General features: G+C 41.7%; 1 long non-coding RNA gene across 1 annotated transcript in view; it reads right to left on the reverse strand.

Annotated features, from left to right (window-relative positions):
- Window positions 1–10,960: 10,960 nt before the first annotated feature.
- The window catches only part of LOC144307411 (uncharacterized), a 123,805-nt gene continuing 121,404 nt past the window's right edge, over window positions 10,961–13,361 (reverse strand). The window contains exon 3 of the long non-coding RNA XR_013374293.1: window positions 10,961–11,214. This is a non-coding gene — a long non-coding RNA (uncharacterized LOC144307411). The remainder of the gene's footprint in view (window positions 11,215–13,361) is intronic.

The following is a 13,361-nucleotide window of genomic DNA, read 5'->3' on the forward strand; positions in this document are numbered from 1 at the left end:
TTTGCTGCTATTGCAAAAGAGATTTTTATCAATCATACTCACTGTTCTTTGCTGATTAAGGGAAAGATACTTTTTTTTTTTTTTCTATTTATGAGAGTCACAGAGAGAGAGAGAGGCAGAGACACAGGCAGAGAGAGAAGCAGGCTCCATGCACTGGGAGCCCGACGTGGGACTCGATCCCGGGTCTCCAGGACTCGATCCCGGGTCTCCAGGATTGCGCCCTGGGCCAAAGGCAGGCACTAAACCGCTGCACCACCCAGGGATCCCAATACTGAGTTTTATACATTGGCCTTGTATAGGTCTACTGGTCATTTTGATAGACCATTTTGTCAGTCTTAATATTTTGCTGGTTTATATGGGAGGGTATGAGTTTTAGGTCAAGTTCCCTAGAAGGTTGACTCTGAGATGAAGATTTTCATGCAGATGATTTATTAAGACCTTTCCAGATTAACTTCTGTTGAGAAGGGGGACATAGCAAGTTTGGGCAGAGGGAGAAGTTGGGCAATGGTCGCAGGGCTTCCTCCTGGGAACTCCGGAGCTGGGATGGCCATGCAGAGTTGCAGAGTTGCGGCAATAGGACCCAGCATTTGTATCCTCACCTTATCCAGTATTTGCATATAAGCCATATCCAGGGACAGAGTGTGACCTTGAGTAAGGTAGTTCTCTTCAACCAACACCCACCACCACAGGGGAAACTCAGCCATAAGGTGTCATCCCTCAGCACTCCTAGAGCATGGGAGAATGAGGGTTTCAATCACAGAATGAGGACAACTGGGTGGCATACCACAGCATCCCACTATGGTATGAAATGCAAACTTTGTTTTTTTTCTCAAATATTTATATTTCATTTAATTTTTATGGCTTTCTATTATGTGGCTAAGCCTTCCAGTATAATTTTGAATTAGTAAGTAAGGGCAGGCATTCTCATCTTTCTCCTGGGCTTTAATTGGACTTTTAATGGTTCACTGTTATATGATATTTGCTGTAAGTTTCTAGCAGACACTCTACTTGGATTAAGGAAAGTATCTCTTATTCTAAAAAATTATGATAAGATTTTTTATCATTAATAGGTATAATTATCAAATGCTTTGTCACATCTAATGGAATGAGTGAGTGGTGTTTTCCTTCTAATCTGTTATTGTAATAAATATTTAAAAATTATCAAACAATCCCTGTTCTAAGATAAACCTTACATGGTCATAATACATTATTCTATTAAAACACTGCTAGATTCTTTTCTCCTAATAAATTCATTTAGTTTGATAAGTTCTTTATAAATCTTGGATACTAGCCCTTTATCTATCTGGTATGTCATTTGCAAATATCCTCTCCCATTCTGTAGGTTTGTCTTTTAGTTTTGTTGACTCTTTGCTGCTCAAAAGCTTTTTATCTAGATGAAGTCCCAATAGTCCATCTTTGCAGCCACATTTGCAGAGGTTGCTGCCTATGTTCTCCTTTAGGATTTCGATGGATTCCTGTCTCACATTTAGGTCTTTCATCCATTTTGAGTTTATCTTTGTGTACAGTGTAAGAGAATGGTCCAGTTTCATTCTTTACATGTGTCCAATTTTTCCAACACCATTTGTTAAAGAGACTATTTTCTGTTGGATATTCTTTCTTGCTTTGTCAAAGATCAGTTGACCATAGAGTTCAGGGTCCATTTCTCAATTCTCTATTCTGTTCCATTAATCTCCTTGGTACAATTTGATCATGTGTATTTTCCGAAACAGTTGACTGATACATCTGAGTATTAAACGGATCAGCGTAATTGTTTTATTCTTAGTAAACTCAAGTGTTTTTTAAAAATTTATTTTGGATGTAGAGTTTTATATTTTTAATTTATTTCTTGACATAATTTATAATTCTTCTATTTTTCTTATTATAGTTGCCACAAGCTTTGGTTGCAGAGATCCAGCTCCTAGGATATTAATCAACTCTATTTTGACTCTTTTCTTTGAGTTCTGTTTTTATCTTTACTATTTTCTTCTTTTTAATCAGTTTGCATTTGTACTTATTTTGTTGTTTGCTTGTTTGTATTTTTTTTTATTTTTTTTAAGTTAAAATCCTAGTTCATTTACTCTCTTTTCCCTTGTAAATGCATTTCAGCATATAAAATTTCCCCTAAGAATCATTTGGCTTCCTTCCCATAGATATTCAAAACTCCATTTGTTTCTTTCACTCCTACATATTTTACAATTTCCATTTTTCCCCTTCACTAATGAATTTATTAATTTTTAAAAAAAAAATACAGGTGAATGGTGTTGGTGCTATGGGAAAAACAGGTTTCTATATCTCCTGTATTCACCTCTGAATGTATTGAATTATATTTTTTTTTGTTATTTTTGAGACTTTTGTGATCTAGGGCACATTTTATTTATGTAAATGATCAGTGTAGGTGGAAAAGAATACATATTCTGTCTTGGATGAAGAAATGGATATATATATATATATATATATATATATATATATATACACACACACACACACACACACACCACAGACACATATATATGTATACATAAATACATATGCATAACTGAATACATAAACACACACCTACATAGGTCACAGCAAGAGAACCCTTGCCCAGAGCAATGATAATAATGTGCTATGATCTGAAGATTAGAATTAATGCCTCCCTTTGCTGCTAAGATCAGAAAAAAAATTTAAAAATCAAAAAAATAAAGAGAACCACCATCTGAGGGTTTTCTCTCTCCTCATTCCTGTTGACACTCTGCCACTTTCCCTGTCTCCAGGGATGATCCAGGGTTTCTGAGCTCACCACCACAGCTGTCCATTCAATAAAGGTTTTGCTCAAGTGCCTCAGATCAATGTTCTTACACAGTGAGCAGAAGCATTCTTGCTGGGTTTCCTCCCTTCCACCAGCTTAGAAGCAGATTGCTTCTCCACCACTAGGAGGAATACCTTTCCTGCTAGTAAAAGCCCCATGACTGGAACATAGAAGCCAATAGAGGGAGGTGAGAGTTGGGCCTGAGGTAGGGATTTGGTGGATTCCAGCTCCAGGGTCCTGCCTGCAGACCATCTGCTTCGTCACTGTCTCTAACCCCACAGGGTCTTTGCACATGCTGTCCTTTAGCCCAGAACACTCTCCTTCTTCTCCTCTCCATCTGGCTATCTCTCCTCATCCTATTCTTCAGGCCCATTGTCACTCTATAGTGCGAGCCATCTTCTTTTAACACCCTATGTTTACTATCATTCTATTTTCATAAACATGTAAATCCTCCTTCAAAGAACTTATCACACTTACAGCTGTACAAATTCTTTTTGTGGTTGTTTGGAATTTATCCTACTAGGCTGAAGGCAGAGACTCTGTGTGTGTGTTCCTCATTCTTGCATGTCGAAGCCCAGCTGAGTGCCCTGTGCTTAGTTAACACTCAATAAAAATCTATTGACTGAATGAATGAATTTATTTACTGCTGGTTGGTTGGCTGCTCAATTAGTTTAAGTTCATGCAGAGGAAAGGACTAGAAAGCTAGCTTCCCTTAAAGCAGACTCTTAGCCATCATCTGGCATTCTTGTGGGGCCATGCACATGCACAGACCAAATTTGCTGACGGTTGTGAAAGCTGCACTGTGCTCCTCCCTCTATGCTTTCTTTTCTCTTCCTTTAGCTTCTTCCTCTTGCTTTTTTCTCCTCTCTTCTGCACAAGACTATGAAGATGTGCTGTGATTAGTTTTGTTAATAACCCTTTAGACTACAGAGATGAAAGTCTAATCCACCAAATAACTCTCTTTCCGGGAGATGGACCACATATTCATACTTTCTAGGCACATCATTTGATGATTGCGTATTGCTTCTTTAATGTTCCTGCTAAGAAAATTATAAATTAAATCCCTCTTTGTTAAAAAAAAATCACTATTTCACTAAGCCTGCTGTTAAACTGAGATTAATGTTCTATATCTAAAGTATAAATTACCTAATAATTCCTCCCACCACAGAGTTCAGGAATTTAGAAATCCCGTATCAGGGTTTCCTCTTTTAATGTATGTCATGAATCTCTGCCTCCTTAGGACACATACCAAAATGGCATTTTAGAGTTGTTTAGTGCAGCTAATTCCATCTCCAATGTCTCAGCTTTGATTAAAAAAAAATCACAGATATTACACACCAGGATCCTTTCCTCCCTATTTTTCCTTTATTCTCTCTCTCTTCTTGTTTATTTCTAAAGGACACACAAAAACATTATATATTTTTATATCTGTAATTCACCTTTTCTTTCTAAAAACACTCAAATACCCAAAGTTTTTTAAGTACTTGAATCCATCATTTCTACATAAACCAGATCCTAAAATAAAAAATAATAAGAAAGAAAGAATGAAACTCTTAGCATTCTTGATTTTAAGAAATGAGGAGGCACTTCCTGGAATAGATTTCTAATCCTAAAATCAAAGGCTGTCAGGGATTTAGGCTCAGAATTCTACTATTATCTGTGAGAAACAATGTAATCTCACGTAAAATATTAAAATACCAATTCTATCAAAATACATATTGTCATGTAGTGACCCGTGCACATTTTTACTACGAATATCTTTTATTTATTTTATCTATACACCAAGGAAGCTTGCTTTGAAAGCTGGTACTGAATCATTTGGTAAAATGAGGAAGCCCCAGGGCATATGGCAAGGGTGACTAGGCTCACACTCTGTGTACACTTCAGTCCCTTCGTGGCTGCACAGAAGGGGCTTTCCTCTCAGCTGAGCTGATGCCTGGTCCCTCCACATGATTTCAACAAGTGTAAATAATTTCAAATAACATCTGGCCCCTGGAATAAAGGTCTGTTTTCTCTTTAAAAAAAAAAATCATTTTTCTAACACGGCCAACTGTTCTATTGATTGCTATGTAACAAACCACCAGCAAAACCATGTGGCTTGAAACAAAAATTTAATATTATCTCTCAGAGGTTCTGTGGTTTGACTGGGACTCATCCGTGGCTTTCTCCTGGGATCTTTCATGGACCTGGTTGAATCATATACCAGTTGGAGTTGCAGCCTGAAAGTTTCACTGAGAAGGGCACACAAAATGACTCCCTCAGAGGGCTGGCACATGATACTGGTTGTTCAATGGAAGCTCGGCTAAGGGATTTGGGTCTTCCCTCATGTCAGCTCCACATGGGACCCTTGGGCTTTCTCATGAGAAGAGGATATCCAAGCCATCAAGCCACCAAGTGATCCGGATGTAAGCTGCAAGACTTCCAGGGAACTTGACATCTGAAGTTGCAGGACAGTAGTTGTGCTGCATTCTCCTGAGTCACGAAGAACAGTTGTAATTGATGGAGAGAGAAACAGATTCTATCTCTGGGTAGAGAGTGGCACAGCCCAGAAGAACATCTGAGAAGGGAGACACTTTAGCGGCCATCTCTGTAAAAGAGAAGCTGCTTCACACATCTTAAACCTAAAGGAAATAGAACTTCTTCCAAATAACAACACAGATGGACTGATGAGAGGCACACAGTGTGACTGCTACATTTTTACCCGGGATGATATGGATGGATAATGTTTTGAGGTCAATTGTGTTCCCCCAAAACTCATGTGTTGAAATCCTAACCCTCAATACCTCACACTGTGACCTTATTTGGAGGTGAGTCTTCACAAATATGAGCAAGTTAAAATAAGCCCATTAGCTTAGGCCCTAATCCACTATGATAGCACCCTTATAAAAAAGGAAAATTTGGCCACAGAGACAGATACACACAGGGAGAACACGGTGAGAACAGGACGGTGAGGTTGGGTGTGATACATCCATCGGGCCAGAGAACATCAAAGACTGCTAGCTCACCGCCAGAAGCCGGGAGGAAACAATCCTGGGGACACCTGATCTCAGACTGTAGCCTCCGGAGCTGTGAGACCATAAACTTCTGCTGTTTAAGCCACTTGGTGTGTAGCACTTTGTCACTGCAGTCCCAGGAACTAATTCAGGTAACAGCAGTGGGTCAACAGATCTGACCTTGCCCCAGGAAGTACACATATTCACTACACTGACCTACTTCTCTGGAGCTGCTAATCACAGGCAAACTCAAAATGAAGCACAATAATTAAAGGGGTTTTCTCCTGAGCCCCACAAAAGACCTAAAATTGCATAGCTACGCTTGCCCACTAACCTTGAATTACATGGTTCTGTTTTAAGTATCTTTTTCTTTCTCTCTTTCTCCTTTCCTTCCTTCCTCCCTCTCCCCTTCCTTCCTTCTTTTTCTTTCTTCCTTCCTCTTTCCTCTCTTCTTTTTTTTTGACATTACAAATATTTATTACTATTAGATCAATCATTGTTTAACAGTCTTAATTCCTTTCAAGACTCCATAACAAGACAATATTCTATGTAGAATCAACAGAGGGTATGCACCTCAGGTCAGCGAGTAGATGTGATTTTATTTTATTTATTTTTCATTTATTTTTTATTGAAGTTCAATTTGCCAACATATAGCATAACACCCAGTGCTCATCCCATCAAGTGCCCCCCTCAGTGCCCAGGGGTGGTGGGCAGGGGGTGAGGGTGACTGGATGATGGCCTCTTTCCTTTTTTCTTTCTTTCTCTTTCTTTCTTTCCCCTTCCATCCTTCCTTCCTTCCTCTCTTCCTCTTTCTCTATTTCTTTCCCCCATGCAATCTTAGGAGAAACTTTTTTTAGGGCTTTCAGACCAATGTCACTAATAGGGCCTTTGGGTTTCCTAATTGCCTCTCACAAGTTGACTACAATCCACAATTGGGCAACCTGCAGAGAATCAAAGGACTTAGCTTGGATTTCATACACCAAGGTGTGTGGAATCACCATTAAACTCTGGCAAAGAAGATCAGAGCCTCCCAAGAATGTACATTTAGTACCTGGCAGTTTCCTGAGGGTGAGTCTTTTGGATCTTGTGTTAAAGCTGAGATTCCTCCCAGATGTTAAGGGGGCAGCCTTCTCCCAGGACCCAGCATCATTTCAGCTGGAGATTATTAAAAGTTGTTGGCGTGTGTGTTGACAAGACTTTGCAGGTGCGTTGATTAGCACCTGCAGGCCATTGCATAGACACCCTAAGGGAAGACCTAAGCGGGATGCCTTCCAAACCCTTCCCCCTAAAGCATGGGAGAAAGCTCAGCTTGGCATAGCTGGCCCCAGAGAAACACCTTCCTTCTCCTCAGCCCCACTATTGCGTCAGGTACAGAGGCTGGCTTCTGAGAAAAGCAACCCTTGTAAGTACATTCTTCCATACCAGGTGATGACTGCACTGCTGGAAAACCATACATTCAGGTGACACAAGTCACCAGGACCACTTGTGAACATATTCCTTTTATTTTTTAAAAATTTTTAACATATTCCTTTTAAATAGTCATTGAACCCAGTAGGGCCCAAATTAAATATTCCAAGTAGGAGTGGCAATTTTGTATGTTCAGGTGAGTAAAGAGACTTCTTTCACACAGGAAGATCATTTTCCTCCAAAGACCTGGCGGAGGGACTCCAGGTCTATGAATCAGACCCTCATCGACTATTAAAGAATCTTAGAATGCTCTTATCCAACCCCCCATTTGACAGATAAGGACACATAGACCTCAGGAATAAGGTAACCCAAGATTATAATCTGGCCAATGGCAGAGTCCCAAGGGCTGGGAACTTCCATATGTAATAAGATCTTTCCCAGATAAACTTGGTTAGAATTCCATAATGTGCACAACATCTGCCACTGTTCAAAGTCCTGTCAGGAGATTCAGGCAGTTTTCTTATGCTCTGAGAAGCTGCTACCTCCAGCTTGATGTAGGGGTGTCAACACCGTGACAGTTTAGAAGATGGCTTGCGTTGGCTGTGACAATGTGGACCCTTGAGTTAAAACCCTACGTCTATGAGCAGAGCCTTGTTAGGAGGATGCCAAATCCCCAGACTTTCACCGTACTTCATTATTTCATTTGAGGAACACCACTCATGAGATAGACCTGAAAGGTGAACCTTCCAGAGCTCCCTAAAGCTATGGAGAAAATAGACGTGTGGCCTTTGTTGTATTTCCTTAATAGAGAAAAACCGATGCCTTCATTTGCTGGCATCAAAACAGCCAGAATAACTGAGTAGCTTGTGCTTTTGTTATTTTAATCCTTATGAAAATACTTAACACCATGGTTACTTCTGTGCTGGAAGCCCTCCTCCTGAGCGTGACACTTCTTTCTTCCAGGCTAGGGTTCTCCTCCACAGTCCAAACCAATAGGTGGTTAAGAAAACCATTGATCCAGAGCAGTGGCCCTTCTTGAGAGGAACCAGCACCTGAGGGGCTTGATAAAACCGGTCACTGGGCCCCATCTCCAGAGTTTCTGTTTCAGGAGGTCTGGGGTGGAGGTCAAGAATTAGAATTTCTAACATGTTCCCAGGTCATGCTAATGCTGTGGTCCGGGAGCCACACTTTGAGAACCACTGTTCTAAGTGACAAACCCAGGAATCACAGGACAAACTACCCTTTTATAGATATTTATCTACTCTACCTCCCAGTGCACATACCACCAGAAAATGGTACACATTTACTATAGCTCCCCTTTTTTCTGTGCCCCTAACTTTTTTCAACTGCCTCTTAAAGAGACATATTGGAGGAAGATGAGAGAGAAAGACAGACAGAGGCACTTTGGAGTCCTTGAAACCCACATGCAAACCAGGAAGGTCAGACATCGGTTTGTTTTGTGTCCTGTGAGTGTGTCTTGCTCACCCCGACACAGTCCAGTCGGGATTACAACAGAGATGTATTCCGGGAGCAGATTTATTCCAAGCAGCTCCACAGTCCTGCACGGAAGTCTAGTAGGAAAGAGGGTAGATAGAAGGAGAGGCAGCATAGGGACACCTGGGGGTGGGGTGGGGGCTCACTAGTTGAGCTCAGGTTATGATCCCAGGGTTCTGGAATCGAGTTCTGCATGAGCAGGGCCCTGCAGGGCCCTTGCTTCTCCCTCTGCCTCTCTGTCTCTCAGGAATAGATAAATAAGATATTTTTTTAAAAGAGAGAGAGAGAGAGAGATGCCTGGGTGGTTCAGCGGTTAAAGCATTTGCCTTTGGCTCAGGTTGTGATCCTGGAGACACAGGATGGAGTCCCGCATCAGGCTCCCTGCGTGTAGCCTGCTTCTCCCACTGCCTGTGTCTCTGCCTCTCTGGGTCTCTCATGAATAAATAAAATCTTAAAAAGAGAGAGAGAGAGAGAGAGGCTGCATGTCAGCGGAGCCTGGTGCAGGAGGCAGGCCCCACCTTCTGCGTCTGTGAGGAAGTCAGTGGGGAAGGCTGGCCCTGCCCTTCACCTGGGCGGTGGCCCACCTGCCCCTGCGCCGTCTTGCAGACATTTGCCACTTGGCATCACACCTGCAGCAGGGCCGTGGCCAGAATCAGACTTACCGGCAGCAGGAGGTACAAATAATAAAACAGCAAATGCATCTCAAAGGGACCTAATTCCGCTTCTGCAGGTATCCCGATAGGGTCGCGGGGCGCCCTCTGGGCCGGGGACCTGCCGGGTCCCCCCCCCCCCCCCCCCCCCCCCCCCGCCGCCTGGCCGCGCAGCCCCGTGCATATTAAAATCCAACAGGTGCACCGCCCCGGGTGTTTTTCTTCCGCGGCTCCCGGGGAAATCATAAACCAGATATATGGCCAGAGGACGGTTTCTGGGGTGCCCTGTGAGCAAACGGAGAGGAAAACTAGATCAACAAGCGGCCGGCGGGGACAGTAAATCAACAGGCCAGAGGAGGAGCTCGAGGAGCCTCTCCCGGACCAGTCCCGTCAGTGGGGCCCAGCGCTAATGTCAAAGCCACCTGGTGCCCTGGGGGGCGGGGGGGGGGGGGGACCCTGGCCCGGAGGAAATGATTGAGCCGTCTGTCAGCTGCCTGCGAGCCGCCGGGGGCCCTGGGAGCCCCACGGCCCGCAGCCTCGTCCCCCCCGTTGGCTCCTGCAAACCAGCCTGGGAGCCGGGGATCAGTGTCCCGACGTCCAAGACGGCGACTGCGCAAGCGGAGTTGTCCAGGTCCCACCTACTCCTCCCGGGCAGATGCAAACCATTCTCTCCGGATTGGAGGGGAGCCGGGCACACGGGGGTGCCTGGGAGTAAGGCAGCCAGAGAGGGCCTTCCAGAAAATACCCCTCCCCTGCTGGAGGCCTGGGCTTCCTGCCCCCACCTGAGGCCTGGGGGAGCCAACGGCCTCCCAGTCAACCTGGTCGTTTCTTTTCTTCTTTTCCATTTATTTTTTTATTTTGTGACTTTTTTCTCAGTATGGGTGCAAGGGTTAAAAAAAGGTGTGTTGAGGCTAAGGTCGGTTGTAACTTGTGTGTGTCTTGGAAACCCTGTTTTCCCCAGTGCTTTCTGGGCGACTCACAAGTTTGTTTTCTCTTTTTTAAATAATGATTTTACAGTGGAAAGAGAGCAACTTCAGCTTTATTTGACCGGTTGACAGAAGCCGATTTAAAAGTGATGGAAATGAAAAAATAAAAAATAAAAAATAAAAAATAAATAAAATAAAAATAAAAAAATAAAAATAAAAATAAAATAAAAGTGACAGAAATGGTGAAATATGAGGAATTTGGGCACATCAGGAGCCCTAAAGACATTGCTGTGTAGTGCAGTGGTGCAAACATATAAACATGTGTATATATACGTGTGCATGTGTGTGTATATGTACATTTACATACCAGTGTGTAACAGGTGTATATGTATACACGTTGTTTACACTGCTGCACAATAGACACATATGTACATGTATACATATATACATATCCTGCCTCTCACACATACACACATACTCCACCACATCACACACGTACACAGCACACCACATTCACACACAAAACACGCATATACACTTGCATATACATATGTATGCACAACACACCATATCACACTCATATGGTACACCACACACACAAACATACATTACACACAGCAAACACACATATACCCACACGTGCACACACTCCACCACACATATCTTACCACACACACACACGTTAGATGTGATTCTGGAAGCATTAAGCAAGTTCTTTATTCCAGTCACAGTACTTTTGGGGATCAGGAGTTCACAATATCAAGGGACTATGTCAACATCACTTGTAACAGCCCCGGTCTTTGGCTCATATCGACGTTAAGAAAGATTTTCAATAAATTGGAGCAATTTCTCATGAGTCTGAAGGAACCAAACCCAGCTGTCCAGGTCTCCATTTTTCCATCGTGTGTGGGTGTTTAGAGGAACTTGGTTACAAGTAGCTGTCAGCAATAAGTCTAAAATTAAGAAAAGAAGGAAGTCTTGATTTATGACCCAAAGTGTGGAGTCTCATTTCAGAAATGTGAAGAGTGCAGGCCTATGCATAGTACACACACACATACATGCACACGCACACACACACACTCATATACATACTCATACACACATACAATCATATGCCACTCCCACATCCACCCACGTATACACACGCAGACTCCTCCCACATATGCCCATACACATATATACACCCATACACAAAGAATGTACTCTGGTAGAGATGTTCAAAAAATGTCTAGAGTCAGTTAATACTCAAGAAAACATGAGCTATTCCATGATAGGCATGCAGAACTTAGCCTTAGTCTCTCTTTATGATTCCAAGTGAGATTTGTAAAAGAACTGTAAGACTGGCTCATCCATGCAAGAGACTCTTCTGTCTATAATTACTAAATATCCTTTGGAGTGAAAAATAAAACAGTATTTATCATTTATATAACCACTTACTGTGTGCCAGAAACCATTAAATCGAGCTAAGTTTGTTCATGGTTATTTGGAGATTTGAGTTGTATAAGAAGGAATGCTGGACAATAATTTTCCAGGACTTGCCGAGACAACTACCTTGTAGAAAGGATAAAAGAGATGTTACTCTACTACCTGATTCCTTGAGGTTCACAAGATACCAACCATATTGAGCAACTGACAAAAATCAAGGAAGAAGCTCCAAGGATATGTAGAAATCTTTTTTTTAATTTTTATTTTTTTAGGTTTCCATTACATCATAAGATCCTGAAATCCTAAATCTTTTCTCTGTCATTTTTTGTAGTTTCCTATTTTCTATAGGTACTTTCAAGTTTTTTGTTTAGTATTTCAACTTTGTAAGCGTGGTTGTTTTATAATCTAGGTCTGATAATTATAAAATCTGATATCTCTGCTGACCAATTTCTGCTGCTACCTGCTATTTCTGCTAGTTCTTACTCATTGCCTTGTTTTGTTGGATGTCTAGTTATCTTTGAGTGCATACTGATCATTGCCCTTGAAAAACTATCTGCAACCTGGGATGAATAGTTCCCTCCACCACAGAGACTTTGTTTGTGCTTCTGTAAATATGCAAGACACTTCTACACAGGAACCATCTCAAACCAAGGCCTCAGGTTCTAGGGCTTACCCAGGCTACATATGTCCAGGGTAAAAATCTATACCAGTCTATAACCATCTTTGGGATAAGTTTTTATTTACTCCCTCCTTCCTTTCTCTTCTGCTTTGTTCACTCCTGATAAAAATCTTTTCTGTACCCCCTAATATTAGAGGAAGAGAATAGGTTTAGCTATGGTTTAGCCTTAAGTATATGGCTCTTTGGATTCCCACTTAATTAGTGAGGGCTTCCCATAAAACTTCTAATCTTCATCTAGGATCCTGACTTATGACCCCTTTACTCCATGGAACCAGTGACCTCAAATCCAAGTATGCTGCATGTGCAAATACTTTGAGGTCATAAGCAGCCTGGATATTCCAATGTTTTACCTATATTTCTGAATACCGGCTTTCGTTCATAAACAGACCTGGAATCTCCTCATTATTTTTTAGTTTTGCAAAGATTTGGATTTCTAAATAAAAACTGTAGCCATGTTTTATTATTTTTAACAAAAAGACAGATCTGAATAGACTACAATTACCAGAAAGAGTTTATAAGAGGGCGTTTTCACTCCAAAAGTTACATGGGAAATCTATTACTTAATGAATCTAAACTGTACGTCTTCTACAATATTAAGAGTCTCATCAGAGAGCTCTGTGGTGTACTGTACAGGAGTTCACATTGGTCCCATACATGAGAACTTTGACTCTACTGATTATAAATTATTTATAGATAAACGGATTAGGAAAACCCAAAAACAAACCTCAAAAAGACTCTTGCATTTGCGATATTTCACACATTGTATATCACCCACCATGCAATGACGAAGTCTCTTGACAGAAACTAAGTCTCATTTTCCAATATGGGAGACTGAAAGCACAGCATGAGCACTTTGCAAAATGCCCAGCTTTAGGGTGACTTATCTGTTCAAAGTTTTCCCTGGGTTTATCTTATATTTTCTCATATAATCATATGGTCCACTTAGACTCAGTTGACTAGTAATTCATTGCGCAGGCAGACACTATAATTTTACCT

This window comes from Canis aureus, chromosome 38 (genome assembly GCF_053574225.1).
Source record: "Canis aureus isolate CA01 chromosome 38, VMU_Caureus_v.1.0, whole genome shotgun sequence".
In the NCBI taxonomy this organism is placed as follows: domain Eukaryota; kingdom Metazoa; phylum Chordata; class Mammalia; order Carnivora; family Canidae; genus Canis; species Canis aureus.